Here is a 14,966-nt window from a genome sequence, read left to right on the forward strand (position 1 = left end):
TCAGGCTGTACGGTCTGCACAGAATCTTTCGTTTTTCTTTAATGGAATTTTCATGTTGTTCATGCTAATTAAGGCCATAGAAGCAAGTTATTTTTCTGAGCGAAAAGCGATTCTGGTAGCTGGAGTTGGAGGTTTTTGTTAATCCTACCTTTTGAGTTTCCCCAACACATTTCTTTATTTATAACCAACGAAAGAAACGCCAGTTTTCATGCATCTAGCATTAAAAATACACTTAATATAACGAAATATTTTCTTCTCTCCGTAGGGGTTGAATTTCCAAAATCTCTGGACATGTATTTTATTTATTTCTGAACGAGCGGTTAAATATCAGTTTCCATACATGTACCTTTAAAAATGTTTTAGTAGTTCTTTGATAATGACTTCCTTTAAAAAACTTAAATGGTTTAGTAGCTGTTTGATAATTACTTATTTTCAAAAAAAACTTTCACCTACTATGATACCCCGTTAATAATTTACTTTCCAAAAACACCGAAACATGTATTTTTTTTAATTTCTGACCGAGAAACCAAATATGAACTTGCGCAGTTCTACCTTCAAAATTGCCTTGATAACAACATATTTCCAAATAGCCTTTCGTCCCCTATTTCACTACATTAGGACTGGAATGTCGGACAAACCCTTCGTAAACCATGCTTACAGTACAAGATCATCACCCACTCCAAATTTCAAGTTTCTATCGTTAGCAGTTTCGGCTGGGAGACGGTGAGTCAGTGAATCAATCAGGCCCGTATTTCATCCACTTAGGGGTTGAAATTCCCAAAACAATGAAACGCGTACGATTTCACTACTAACTGAGAAGCCAAATACCACTTTTTATAGATTTAGCATTAAAATGACATATTTCATTCAGCGTTTCAACTTCGTTTCATTCCCTTAGGGAGTGAAGTACCAAAAACACTGAAACACGTATTTTTTTCATTTCTTACCGAAAACCTAAATACAAATTTTCTTATGTTTAGCTTAAAAAAAGCTTTCACGATGATACATTTTCTTCTCCTATTTGCCCCTGTGGGGCGTCGTTTCAGGGGTGTATTTGACCCGGAGTTCATTTTTATGGATGACAATACGCGACCGCCTCGAACTGAGCAGGTGAAGGAGCTTTTGAAACGAGAGGATATTTGGCAAATTAACTGGCCTGCCCATTCCTCCGACTAAAATCCCAACGAGCACATATCGGATGTGCTGGCCGGCAACACGTCCGCATGCACCACCGACCATCCAGCAACCGTCAACCGCCCTGGTAGAGGAATACAACGCCGTAGCACAGGAACTGTTTACCAACCTTGTGGGCAGCCTGGGAGTACGTTGCAGAGCACACACTGCGATCCAAGATGATCACACGCCCTATTATGAACCGTCTCCCGCCGTTGTAATGTCCATGGGACCATCATGATTCACGGTGACTTCAGTGTAATTACTGTCCTTGAATAAATGTGTCATTACTGTTCGTCTCGTGACGAAGGGTTCCCACCGAACTGAAAGGGTCTACTAACCAGATGTACACTGCATCTGCATACAATCTATCACAGTAAATTTATTGAGAAAAGAAAACCTTTCAAATGCGAATCTCTAAGCGGAGAAAAATATTTCAGAAGTAAACCAGGAACTTTATGTGGCCATTGACACAAAGACGATGACCAGACTATAGGCAACACACACTACATAGGGACGCTGCAACGTGCCTACACTCTGCTGCCTTTCGGGGGCATAACTGATAATAAAATACGCCTAACGTTGCCGGGGAACGTTAGCGAACATTTTGTCTCTAACAAAAGTTGTTCGCCATTTCCCCATGACATGATCTACCACTCCTAGGTAAGAAAAAAGTCTAGTAAAAATCTCTCTAAAAAGCGGCACTTAAGAACTATGAGCACAGTTCATCTTTACTAGTGTCAGAGACATCTCTTGTTCTGAACGCTCTTTGCTTTCCAATTTTGAGAAGTGGTACAATGACCAAAACGAGAAAGAAATGTCCATTAAACATGGGCTCCAAAAAGCATACCTTAGTAGCTATTAGCATTAGTTCCTTTCCAATATTGAAAAAACAGTTGTCGCCTAGTGAACAAGTGCTCGTAGTTCTTGAGGTATTCATTTTAGAACCGATGTTTACCGAACATTTTTTCTTTGTTTTGGACATTGCAACTCCTCTCAAAATATGGAAAGCAAAGTGCTTGCAGCAAAAGAGACGCGTTCACAATATCGAACATGAACAAGTCCACATAGCTCTTAAAGTATGTATTTCAGACCCAATGTTTATTAAATTCTTTTCTTCGTTTTAGTCCAAACTACTACCCCTGAAAGTTTATCGGTGGAGCTCTGGGTCACCCTGTTTACATAGGGTAATTTTGTTAAAGGGGGCAAACTAAAGGAAATGGGCCCTGAGACGACAAAGGAGCAAAAAAGGTTCTATGGACATATGGCCACAAACGCGTTCCAAGAGTGGTACACCCATTGAAGGTGGAGATACAAGATCTTTGACAGAGTAGGTCTCAACTATCGAAAGTACACATGAGAACACACAAGGCAAGAGGGAATGTTCTATCTGTTCTAGTTCCACATCCAAGACGCTAGCGATGTTGTGACTGACGACTGCACGCTCTCACATCTGTACAAGGGGCTGAAGCAGATGCCCCATAAAACCAATGTTTGAGCGCGCCGCCATCATGGATGACATTACAGCCCTCTTGAATGTGAGGGCTCCAGAAAAATATAGAAACACTCTTTGACAGCCAATATCAATGGAACAAAATGGCGTAACGTTACAATTATTGCACGGGGGGAAGGTTATTTTGTGTGTTCAGGGTGACCCCCGTCAGTAGTGGAACAACGTCGATGCCGCCGAACTGGTGAACGGACTACGGCTGACAGTGTTGTCAGTGAGATAGCCACAAAGGACGCCTCGAAGCTAAGTGTAGCTGGCTTCTGTTCATAAACTTCATTTTTCAATGTCCCCTAAAGGTAGAAGTCAAGAGGTGTAAGATCTGCAGACCGTGGTGGGTACTCAACAGCTCCTCTTCGACCTATCCATCGTCCAGGTAGATTTTCATCCAAATAGGTTCATACATCTCTATGGTAGTGAGGCGAAGCGTCATCCTGTTGTAGATAAAATCTTGCCTTTCTAAACACCTGGACGGCAGGTAATATCGATGTTTGCAACGTATAAAGATACATCTCAACAGTTACAGTATCTTCATAGAAGAATGAGCCAATCAAACTGCGTGATAACAGACCATAGCACACATTAATACCAAGCAAATTAACATGTTTGTCCACATAAATGTGAGGATTTTCGGGAGTGAAGTATACACAAAAATGGTTATGTGTGTGAAATCTTATGGGACTTAACTACTAAGGTAATCAGTCCCTAAGCTTACACACTACTTAACCTAAATTATCCTAAGGACAAACACACACACACCCATGCCCGAAGGACTCGAACCTCCCCCGGGACCAGCCGCACAGTCCACGACTGCAGCGCCTCAGACCGCTCGGCTAATCCCGCGCGGCGCAAAAATGGTTCAAATGGCTCTAAGCACTATGGGACTTAACATCTGAGGTCGTCAGTCCCCTAGACTTAGAACTACTTAAACGTAACTAACCTAAGGACATCACACACATCCATGCCCGAGGCAGGATTCGAACCTGAGACCGTAACAGCAGCGCGGTTCCGGACTGAAGCGCCTAGAACCGCTCAGCCACAGCAGCCAGCGCAGTATACGCAGTTGTGGCGGTCTACAGCACCGTTCAGTCTGAGTTGCGTATTGTCAAACTAGATAACCATCCCCGCAAACCGTTCATTCTCACGAAGCATGCCTTCAAACCACTCGCAGTACTCCATCCTTTAATCCCGGCCGTCCTAATTCAAACCGTGTAGCGATCTTGGAATGTACTCTTTCCACTTTGGAGCCTTCAGAATTCGTCGTACGCTTGATTGCCTTACGCCGCTTTCACGTGCACAGATTTCTGAGGTGACCTGGTAAAATGCTACAACACAGCAGCGCTGTTAAGCTGGACATCTGGATGTTTTTGGTCGGCCAGACCTTTCCTTATGCATATCCTGAACACGGCCGTCGGCTTCATATTTATCCTGAATATGATAAATAGTGGTACATGTTGTTGGTTGAGTTCCATACACACTCCTCCATTGCCGTTGTTCCGCCACCATGCTTTTATACTTACAGTACCACTTCAATACAGCCATATGCTGCTCATACAACAATCTTATTTCATTCATTGCTGCACTGTGATCTGCTGGAAATCGCGCGCCAAGATCTGTTGAGAAAACAGTGGAATACACTACCACGCAAAACTGCAACGATGTCAATTTGTTCCAAAGATCTTAACAATCAAAGAGCGTCTACATTTTTCTGGACCCCTCTGTATATTTATGTAGGATGTCTATGTCAGTCGTCAGGTGCATTTTCTCTGGTGTTTTAGCAGATACTTGCAGTTTCGTTTCTGCGTTGTGTAGCTGGAGTCATTCCAATAAATAGTGCTCATCGCGTCTTTCATGCGACGCCCACTGTCGAGAGAAAGTGTCGGTTTCCTTCTCGTTACAAACAGAAGGGTTTTTAAAGAAGAATTTTATGTGCCTGTTCGATAGATTAGTCCAGATTAGTCTAGTCCGATAAGTATTAACAGGGACAGTAAAACTCGAAAAATAACCAGCAGAGAGAGCAATGCCCTGCAGGATACTGACCGCTACTGCCAAGCATGCCACGCTACTGGGTCACTGCTGAGCTGCTGTTTATTCTTCGCGCTTTACTGTCCCTGTTAATACATATCGATAAAACAAATAATGGAACTAGAGCACTTTTGGTGCGCTCTATCGAATGGGCATGTAAAGTTCCAATTTAAAAATAAATTTGTTTGTAATGGGAGACAAACCGCCACTTTCTGCTGACAGTAGGCATTGCATGAAATACATGATGAGCAGTAATAACAGGGCTATCAGCTAAACAGTGCAAAAATGAAACTGCAGATTTCTGCCTTCACAACAGACAAAATACCATGACGACTCTTGGTAGAAACACCCCGTAGACAGGTTGATTAGCTGCCCCTACTGATGGATTTTATGCAACCTGCATTGCCTTCAGATATTTTGCAGATGATTTTCGTGTTCTGTTGCTCGATATGCACAAACTGTTACTCCTACAGAAAAAATGAACAGGGCATTTTTTTGCAGGAAATGTAATGTAGTGCAATTTTGTACTGAGATATGTTTCTACAAGAGGCCGCTGTTTTCGAATTATTCAAGAAACGTGCAAACTCGTTTTTTCTTGAATAATTCGAAAACTGTAGTCTCCAGCAAAAACCTATCCCAGTACATAATTTAATTACATTAAATTTCCTACAAAAGGGCCCTGTACACTTTTATTTAGAAGTATTGTATTTGTACCGTATTCTATGTTAACCGGGAGCCTACAAACGACGGAGAGGCTCCGTCCCCGCCGCAGTGGTCCACAACCCCACGACGACTACCGCAGTCCACTTCATCCCTACGCCGCCCCACACCGAACCACTCTTTCAGGTTTGTAGTGCGGTTTGGCCCTCGGTGGACACCTCCCCACCCCCTCCCCCCAGGGAATATCTAACACCAGACGAGTGTAACACCTACGTTGCGTGGTAGAGTAATGGTGGTGAACGCGTACGTGGAGATCTTGTCTGCGCAGCAATCGCCGACATAGTAAGGCTAAGGCGGAATAAGGGTAATCAGCCCGAATTCGCTGAGGCAGATGGAAAACCGTCTAAAAACCATCCACAGACTGGCTGGTTCCACGGACCTGGACACAAGTCCGCCTGGCGGATTCATGCCGGGGACCAGGCGCTCCATCCCAATCTGGAAAGCCGTGAGTTACTGCACGGCTAACAGGGCGGGCTATGTAGAAGTAATAGTCTGTGCACATCAAGAGAGAGAATACGAAAATTTCGCGTATCGTTTTTGGAAGTTCTGCAGGTTGCATCAAACCCATCGGTACGGGCGGCTGAATCACCCTGTATATTGTGCGGGAACCAACGCGCTAGCAGCAGTTTCCGATTTTCACATGAACTCCAGCCCTTTCCTCAGGCATTGGCAGGTGGGATATCAGTTTTATCTAAACTAGGCGATTTAGAAGCGGACTTTGATAAAAAAAATTCAACTGTTCCTCCAGTTAGCTTTTACGACTAGAGTTTGCTAAAAGAACTAGGCTCGAACAAAGTTTGGAACTTTAGAAAGTAATGGTATCTATTGTGATACTGTATCATGACTTCAGCACTGCATCTAATTATTGCAGTTTGGGTAATGACGGAGAAGTTCATTCAGAATTGACTTTTCCTGATGAAGGATGACAGCATTTATCAGGCTATGTAAACTCGCAGAACTATCGACGCTGGAGTTCAGAAAAAACCTCATAAGTTACAGCAACAGCATCTGTATAATGTGAAAGAACAGACGTGTGGTGTGCAAACATGAATTATTGGTCAGATCACTTTGTGCCAATCCGAAAACAGTTTTTTTTTTATTCTAAGGTACTATGTGTTACCTTAATGGCTTTTGGTGCTGTTTTAGCGGTATCTTTACTAATCGAATTGCTGCTACTTACAACTGTCTACCATCGTCTTAGTTTTAAGGCCTCCAGTTCGCGGATGTAGATCCTGAACATGTGGTGCAGGCCCTACAAGAGGAAATTTAGTCATAACTGACAAGCTAAAATAACATTATACAGCAATTTTCGAATTAAAAGCCTATACCACAGCATTTAAGGCTTATTATTTAATTCTGTAAGATTTTGCTACACATAATATGCTTGTTTGCAACGTCATCTTCAACAGCAATTGCTATAACGGGTTGTTATTGGTTTTTCCGTCTGAAGCCTGTAGCTATTAAAGAGTATTTTTCACAAAAAGCGTTTCGATTTTTTTATATATACAACATCTTTTGTGCTCATTCTGGAAATAAAGATACATAATGAGTCTCTACATTGTCGTATTTACAGATTAGGAACAGTATTTCCTTACAAAATTAGCATAGAATTTATTCATCGTAGTTTTGCCTCTTGGTTACATATTCTGCAAACCACTGCTTTTTTCTTCGTCGCTAGCGGACACATTCAGGTCGAAAGTAACTTGGCTGCACATTCGCTTTTTTTTTTTTTTTTTTTTTTTTGCGTTCACTGTGTCTTACGCTGAATGTGTGTTTTTGCCGCTTTACCTCAAACGTGAAACTTGGCAAGAGAACTGAACTGTAGCTTCAAGTGTGCCGCATTCAGCACAATGTTTATGTTTGCTCATTTGTTCGTGTGAAGATTGTGAGCGTTTGTGCCAACTTAAGAGTGCTACTTTTATTTGAGACAGACACATACACACATAGAGAGAGAGAGAGAGAGAGAGAGAGAAAGGTATTAGACTGGAACTGGTAAGTGGGTGGCAGAAGGGATGTGGTGGCGGAGATACGAGGTTTGACATATTTACAAAACTTGTAAAGGCGTTATAAAACATTTTATTGTCTAAATCGCAATAATACATTCTTCTAAATTGATTGCTAGTTGCGACTGCTAGAAATCCGTCTTCAGATATATAAGAAAATAAATAGAACATTGCCTTTAGGTTCAAATTAATTTCACATTCTTTAAGGATGAACATTATTTCAAAGTAATAAACGTTAAATAGTGAAAGCATACCGTTCATGTTAAGAGATTCTGCATTTACGAAGGTGAGTCAAATGAAAACCTTAAATTCGTAATAACAAATCGAAATTTCGTGCCGTTATCCTGTATGTTGGAAAGCATGCTATAAACAGCGTGCGGATGGACTGTAGGTGGCAGCATAATGCAGATGCACACGTACCGTCGCAGTATCAGTATAAAGATGGCCGCCCCACTTGCGACTTGCACCAGGGAAGAACAGCGTATTGTTATTCGGTTTTTGCGTAGCGAAGGTGTGAAACCTATTGAAATTCATCGACGAATGAAGGTTCAGTACGGTGATGCATGTTTGTCACAGCAGCAAGTCTACGATTGGAGTAGGAAGTTCGCAAATGGTGTGACGTCGGTGGAAGATGCTCCTGGTCCAGGTCAGGCACAACGAGTTGTGACTCCACAGAACATTGCAGCAGTTGAAGCCATAGTGAAGGAACACCGCCGAGTGACACTGAATGACATTGCAGCACGTTTACAGATTAGTCATGGGTCAGCACACCACATTGTGCATGATGTGGTCCAGTTTCACAAAGAGTCTGCAAGATAGGTGCCACGGCAGCTGACTCCTGAAATGAGAGAACCATGTGCTGATGCTCGTGAAGAACTTCTTCGGCGCTTTGAACGAGAAGGTGATGGCTTCCTTGCAAGAAACGTTACTGGGGACGTAACCTGGGTTCACTTCCACCAACCGGAAATGAAGAGAGCGAGCAAGGAATGGCGTCATTCCTCATCACCAAAACCAAATAAGTTTCGAACCGAACCATCAGCAGCGAAGGTTATGCTGACTCTCTTTTGGGACGAAAAAGGCGTCATTTTGGAGCATTATATGCCTAGAGGGACCACTGTCACCAGTGCATCACACACAGATCTCCTAAAAAATCGTCTGCGGCCTGCAATCGAATCAAAGCGACGGGGATTGCTGTCAGCAGGTGTCCTTTTGTAACATGACAATGCAAGGCTCCACACTGTCCGTACAACAGCTGCAACAATCACAGACCAGCATTTTGAGTGTATTACTCATCCACCATACTCACCAGACCTTGCCCCAAGTGATTTCCATATGTTTGGACCACTCAAAGACGCAATGGGAGGAAAGAAGTTCGTTCTGATGAAGAGGTACGCCACGCACTGAATGAGTGGTTGCGCGGACTACAAACGAATATTTTTCTAAAGGAATTTATGCACTTTGTAAGCGCTGGAGGACTTACATTGAGCGTGGTGGAGATTATGTTGAAAAGTGATATAGCTTTGTACCATTTCTGGAAAGTAAATAATATTTTAAAAAATATTTAAGGTTTTCATTTGACTCACCCTCATACGTACGGCCTATACCGTTGGTTAAAACTTCATAGCCGAAAGTGTTTCTCGGGACAACGGAAATAAGTCTAGAATATCTACCAGGCGATATGATTCATTACCAATTAGTAAGACATACATTATTTAAATAGATGTTAGAGAGCAAAAATACATATTAAGACATACAAAAGCTAGACACCAGAAAGAAATTATCCGAAAAGAACGGAAATTGGAAGATGTGATGTAGAAGTACAGAAGAACAAATGATTACAATTTCACAGAATAACTGAATGATAAATGATAAAGAGCTTCACCAATTGAGCAAGTCAATAACGCGTTGGTCCACCTCTGGTCCTTACGCAAGCAGTTGTTGATCTTGGCACTGACTGAGAGTTATTGGAGGTCCTCCTGAGGAATATCGTGCCAAACTCTGTCCAACTGGTGCGTTCGATCGTTAAAATGCCAACTGGTTGAAGGACTCTGCCCATAATGTTCCAGACATTCTCAACTAGAGAGAGATTCGGCGATTTTGCTAGTCAAGGTACCGTTTGGCAAGCACAAAGACAAGCAGTAGAAATTCTCGCAATCTGCGTACAGCCATATTGCAGAAATGTAAGCCCAGGACGGCTTGTCGCCATCACGGGCAACAAAATGGGGCATAGAATATCGTCGATGTACAGCTGTGCTGTAGGCTGCCGCGAATGTGAATCAAAGGGGTCCTGTTACGAAAAGAAAAGGCAACCCAGACCATCATTTCTGACTCTCGGGCCATATGGCGGACGACAATAAGGATGGTGTCCCACCGCTGTCTGAGGCGCCCCCAGACAAACGAAAAATTACCTTTCAGTAAAAGTAGAACCCTATACCAACTTTGCTTCCGTAGGTTCAGGATTGCACTTTGTAACCTCGTTGCTGGAAGCTTGGCTCATTGACGAGCATAGTACTACTACTTTATTATTATTGCGCTCCAACACCTATTTCAATAATGTATATCTTACAAACTGTCAACTGATCGTATGACTTGCGAGGTATTTAAAAAAAAAAAGTGTCTGAAATCTTATGGGACTTAAGGGGAGCCGGAGGCGCCTATGCTGCCCATGTCAAAATCACTAAGTTTGAGGAACATTTATGAATAAATTACCAAATAGAAAAGTTTGAATTTTTTTTACATATAGAGTGGTTCAGTATTACAGTTATGACAGAGGGATTTTGGAGTATCTTTTCTAGTTTCCTTCCAATTATCTTTTTTATTAATGACCCAATTTTTTTTACAAATAATTGCTTTATAATTAAACTGAAATGAAACTACTGAACATATTGCCAAATGGCTGTGTTACAATGTACGTTTGACCACTAGGAGTGCTGTATAAAAATTTCATCTCTCTAGCTTGAGTGGATTTTGAGAAAATGTTCCTTATATTCGAAAAATTCTAATTTACGGGAAATGGCTAGCAAAGTTTCTCAATACATTCCTGCATTATAGGATGCATTATCAATGTCTTCTTCTTCATCCTCCAAAAGCTTCCTCTTCTGTTTTCTTTTCTGGCCTGTTGTTCCATCATACTTCATACGCCTTTCTCTTCTTTCTGCTCCTCTTATCCTTTCTCTGTCAATATTTCTTAGTGCTCGTACAGTGTTCACCACAGCTGTAAATCCTAATGCCTTCAGAACTTCACACTTCACACTGTTCCCTTGGTTGAAGGTTGCTATTGCATCATAAATGCCAAAGTGCAGTGTTTTTATGCTTACAAACACCCTTTTAGGAATCACTTTCCAAATCAAATTGTTTACGCTCTCATTAGGATTCTGCGTCTTTCCGTGTAGACATTTGTGTAACAATTCTGGCTGTGCTAAGTCATGAAAAATTGGTTTTATTGTTCCCTCCTGATTGTTGCACATACTGCATATTACCCGCTTTACACAAGAAGTATAATACGACGAACAACAGGCGCAACACTGAACAAATTCGAAACGGTAAACAGCAAAGAGACGATGTTACGCGCTCTTATTCATTGTAGTATCGCAACTTGGTATTAGTGTTAATTTTCTATTCCCTACGTTCTTCCTCTTCTTATATACACGGTTACTAAAACGTGGCATCGTAACCAGAACAAAAGTGTACGACAATATTAAATGGAGCAAGATGTTCGAAATTCTGAGGAAAATAGGAGTAAGCTGTAAGGAAATACGGGTAATATTTGTCACAGAAAACAATGTAGCCAACCCTTGCACACTCGCAGTATGGGTAACATAAGGCGCTGTATGCGTAACAGGCCGAGAAAATCCCAAGCAGATCGCCAGGAAGTCACGAGAGGGTGTTAGATGCATTCAGCGGCCGTCCATTTCCTCTGCAGGCGTGGGGGAAAATGGTAATAACTCCACTTCTAGGGCGAGTAGAACAATAATTCAAAGTTTACATTAAAGAGGAATGTTCCAATTACTTTTCGGTAGCAAAAAAAAAAAATATCGTAATTTTTTGGATTTGACCACCTCCGGCTCCCCTTAACTGCTAAGGTCATCAGTCTCAAAGCTTACACACTACTTAACCTAAATTATCCCAAGGACAAATACACACAACCATGCCCGAGGGAGGACTCGAACCTCCGCCGGGACCAGCCGCACAGTCCATGACTGCAGCGCCTTGGACCGCTCGGCTAATCCCGCGCGGTTGGTATTTTTCATTTATTTCACAGTTCCGAGAAATACTTTCAGCTGATGGTGTTGTAGCCTACATTGTACGTAAACACGGAGCATGGGAGGTATGTTTTTCACCACTTAATGCTTATTACTTTGAAATAATACATGTTGTTATTTTTACAGATCTGAAGATGGCCGACTAGATTCTGAAACTAATTATCAGTCGTAAACCAATAGATTATTCCTATTAAGACAATCAAACCTGTTTTACAAAAAAATTACAAGTTTTAGAAATACAATTTAAGATTTACTAAACCGATATTAAAAATGAAAATAACTGAAATCAATAACGTAGTCGATGCGGTTATTAACACAGCAGTATTAAGAACTAACAGAACTACATTAACAAAAAAAAATGGTTCAAATGGCTCTGAGCACAATGGGACTTAACTTCTAAGGTCATCAGTCCCCTAGAACTTAGAACTACTTAAACCTAACTAACCTAAGCACATCACACACATCCATGCCCGAGGCAGGATTCGAACCTGCGACCGTAGCGGTCGCGCGGTTCCAGATTGTAGCGCCAAGAACCGCTCGTCCACCCCGGCCGGCTACAGTAACAAGACGAAAGGTTGAAATCCTTGTCCACGCAAAAATCGGAATTTCAATTTTACGAATCACATATTAGATACCGCCTACAGGAAAATTAAAGAGACCTTTGGAGATAAGAGAACGACTTGTATGAATATCAAGAGCTCAGATGGAAACCCAGTTCTAAGCAAAGAAGGGAAAGCAGAAAGGTGGAAGGAGTATATAGAGGGTCTATACAAGGGCGATGTACTTGAGGACAATATTATGGAACTGGAAGAGGATGTAGATGAAGATGAAATGGGAGATATGATACTGCGTGAAGAGTTTGACAGAGCACTGAAAGACCTGAGTCGAAACAAGGCCCCCGGAGTAGACAATATTCCATTGGAACTACTGACGGCCGTGGGAGAGCCAGTCCTGACAAAACTCTACCATCTGGTGAGCAAGATGTATGAAACAGGCGAAATACCCTCAGACTTCAAGAAGAATATAATAATTCCAATCCCAAAGAAAGCAGGTGTTGACAGATGTGAAAATTACCGAACTATCAGCTTAATAAGTCACAGCTGCAAAATACTAACACGAATTCTTTACAGACGAATGGAAAAACTAGTAGAAGCCAACCTCGGAGAAGATCAGTTTGGATTCCGTAGAAACACTGGAACACGTGAGGCAATACTGACCTTACGACTTATCTTAGAAGAAAGATTAAGGAAAGGCAAACCTACGTTTCTAGCATTTGTAGACTTAGAGAAAGCTTTTGACAATGTTGACTGGAATACTCTCTTTCAAATTCTAAAGGTGGCAGGGGTAAAATACAGGGAGCGAAAGGCTATTTACAATTTGTACAGAAACCAGATGGCAGTTATAAGAGTCGAGGGACATGGAAGGGAAGCAGTGGTTGGGAAGGGAGTAAGACAGGGTTGTAGCCTCTCCCCGATGTTGTTCAATCTGTATATTGAGCAAGCAGTAAAGGAAACAAAAGAAAAATTCGGAGTAGGTATTAAAATTCATGGAGAAGAAATAAAAACTTTGAGGTTCGCCGATGACATTGTAATTCTGTCAGAGACAGCAAAGGACTTGGAAGAGCAGTTGAATGGAATGGACAGTGTCTTGAAAGGAGGATATAAGATGAACATCAACAAAAGCAAAACAAGGATAATGGAATGTAGTCCAATTAAGTCGGGTGATGCTGAGGGAATTAGATTAGGAAATGAGGCACTTAAAGTAGTAAAGGAGTTTTGCTATTTGGGGAGCAAAATAACTGATGATGGTCGAAGTAGAGACGATATAAAATGTAGGCTGGCAATGGCAAGGAAAGCGTTTCTAAAGAAGAGAAATTTGTTAACATCCAGTATTGATTTAAGTGTCAGGAAGTCATTTCTGAAAGTATTCGTATGGAGTGTAGCCATGTATGGAAGTGAAACATGGACGATAAATAGTTTGGACAAGAAGAGAATAGAAGCTTTCGAAATGTGGTGCTACAGAAGAATGCAGAAGATTAGATGGGTAGATCACATAACTAATGAGGAAGTATTGAATAGGATTGGGGAGAAGAGAAGTTTGTGGCACAACTTGACCAGAAGAAGGGATCGGTTGATAGGACATGTTCTGAGGCATCAAGGGATCACCAATTTAGTATTGGAGGGCAGCGTGGAGGGTAAAAATCGTAGAGGGAGACCAAGAGATGAATACACTAAGCAGATTCAGAAGGATGTAGGTTGCAGTAGGTACTGGGAGATGAAAAAGCTTGCACAGGATAGAGTAGCATGGAGAGCTGCATCAAACCAGTCTCAGGACTGAAGACCACAACGACAACAATATTGTAACTTTAACCAAACATGTTTATCGTGTAGATGCAAGATAAGAAAAGGATTGTAGCAAATAATCAACTTTTACTTACACTAAACTCAAATACAATACTTTCACGCAATGTTTCGTTAAAGAATAAATTTATCTGATAATTATTTTCCTCATCTTGAAGAGCTCAAGAATACGCATCTGACGACAGTAGGTAAAAATATTGATGGGTCCTAGATTGAACGACCCTCCCCCCCCCCCCCAATGAACCATGGACCTTGCCGTTGGTGGGGAGGCTTGCGTGCCTCAGCGATACAGATAGCCGTACCGTAGGTGCAACCACAACGGAGGGGTATCTGTTGAGAGGCCAGACAAACGCGTGGTTCCTGAAGAGGGGCAGCAGCCTTTTCAGTAGTTGCAGGGGCAACAGTCTGGATGATTGACTGATCTGGCCTTGTAACAATAACCAAAACGGCCTTGCTGTGCTGGTACTGCGAGCGGTTGAAAGCAAGGGGAAACTACAGCCGTAATTTTTCCCGAGGACATGCAGCTTTACTGTATGGTTAATGATGATGGCGTCCTCTAGGGTAAAATATTCCGGAGGTAAAATAGTCCCCCATTCGGATCTCCGGGCGGGGACTACTCAGGAGGACGTCGTTATCAGGAGAAAGAAAACTGGCGTTCTACGGATCGGAGCGTGCAATGTCAGATCCCGTAATCGCGCAGGTAGGTTAGAAAATTTAAAAAGGGAAATGGATAGGTTAAAGTTAGATATAGTGGGAATTAGTGAAGTTCGGTGGCAGGAGGAACAAGACTTTTGGTCAGGCGAATACAGGGTTATAAATACAAAGTCAAATAGGGGTAATGCAGGAGTAGGTTTAATAATGAATAAAAAATAGGAATGCGGGTAAGCTACTACAATGAGCATAGTGAACGCATTAT

At 41.9% G+C, this 14,966-nt stretch overlaps 1 protein-coding gene across 1 annotated transcript in view; it reads right to left on the bottom strand.

The window, feature by feature from the left end:
* The window catches only part of LOC124712209 (high affinity copper uptake protein 1-like), a 321,189-nt gene that overhangs the window by 6,020 nt on the left and 300,203 nt on the right, over window positions 1–14,966 (bottom strand). The gene's annotated exons all lie outside the window — the stretch shown is intronic.

This window comes from Schistocerca piceifrons, chromosome 8 (genome assembly GCF_021461385.2).
Source record: "Schistocerca piceifrons isolate TAMUIC-IGC-003096 chromosome 8, iqSchPice1.1, whole genome shotgun sequence".
NCBI lineage: Eukaryota > Metazoa > Arthropoda > Insecta > Orthoptera > Acrididae > Schistocerca > Schistocerca piceifrons.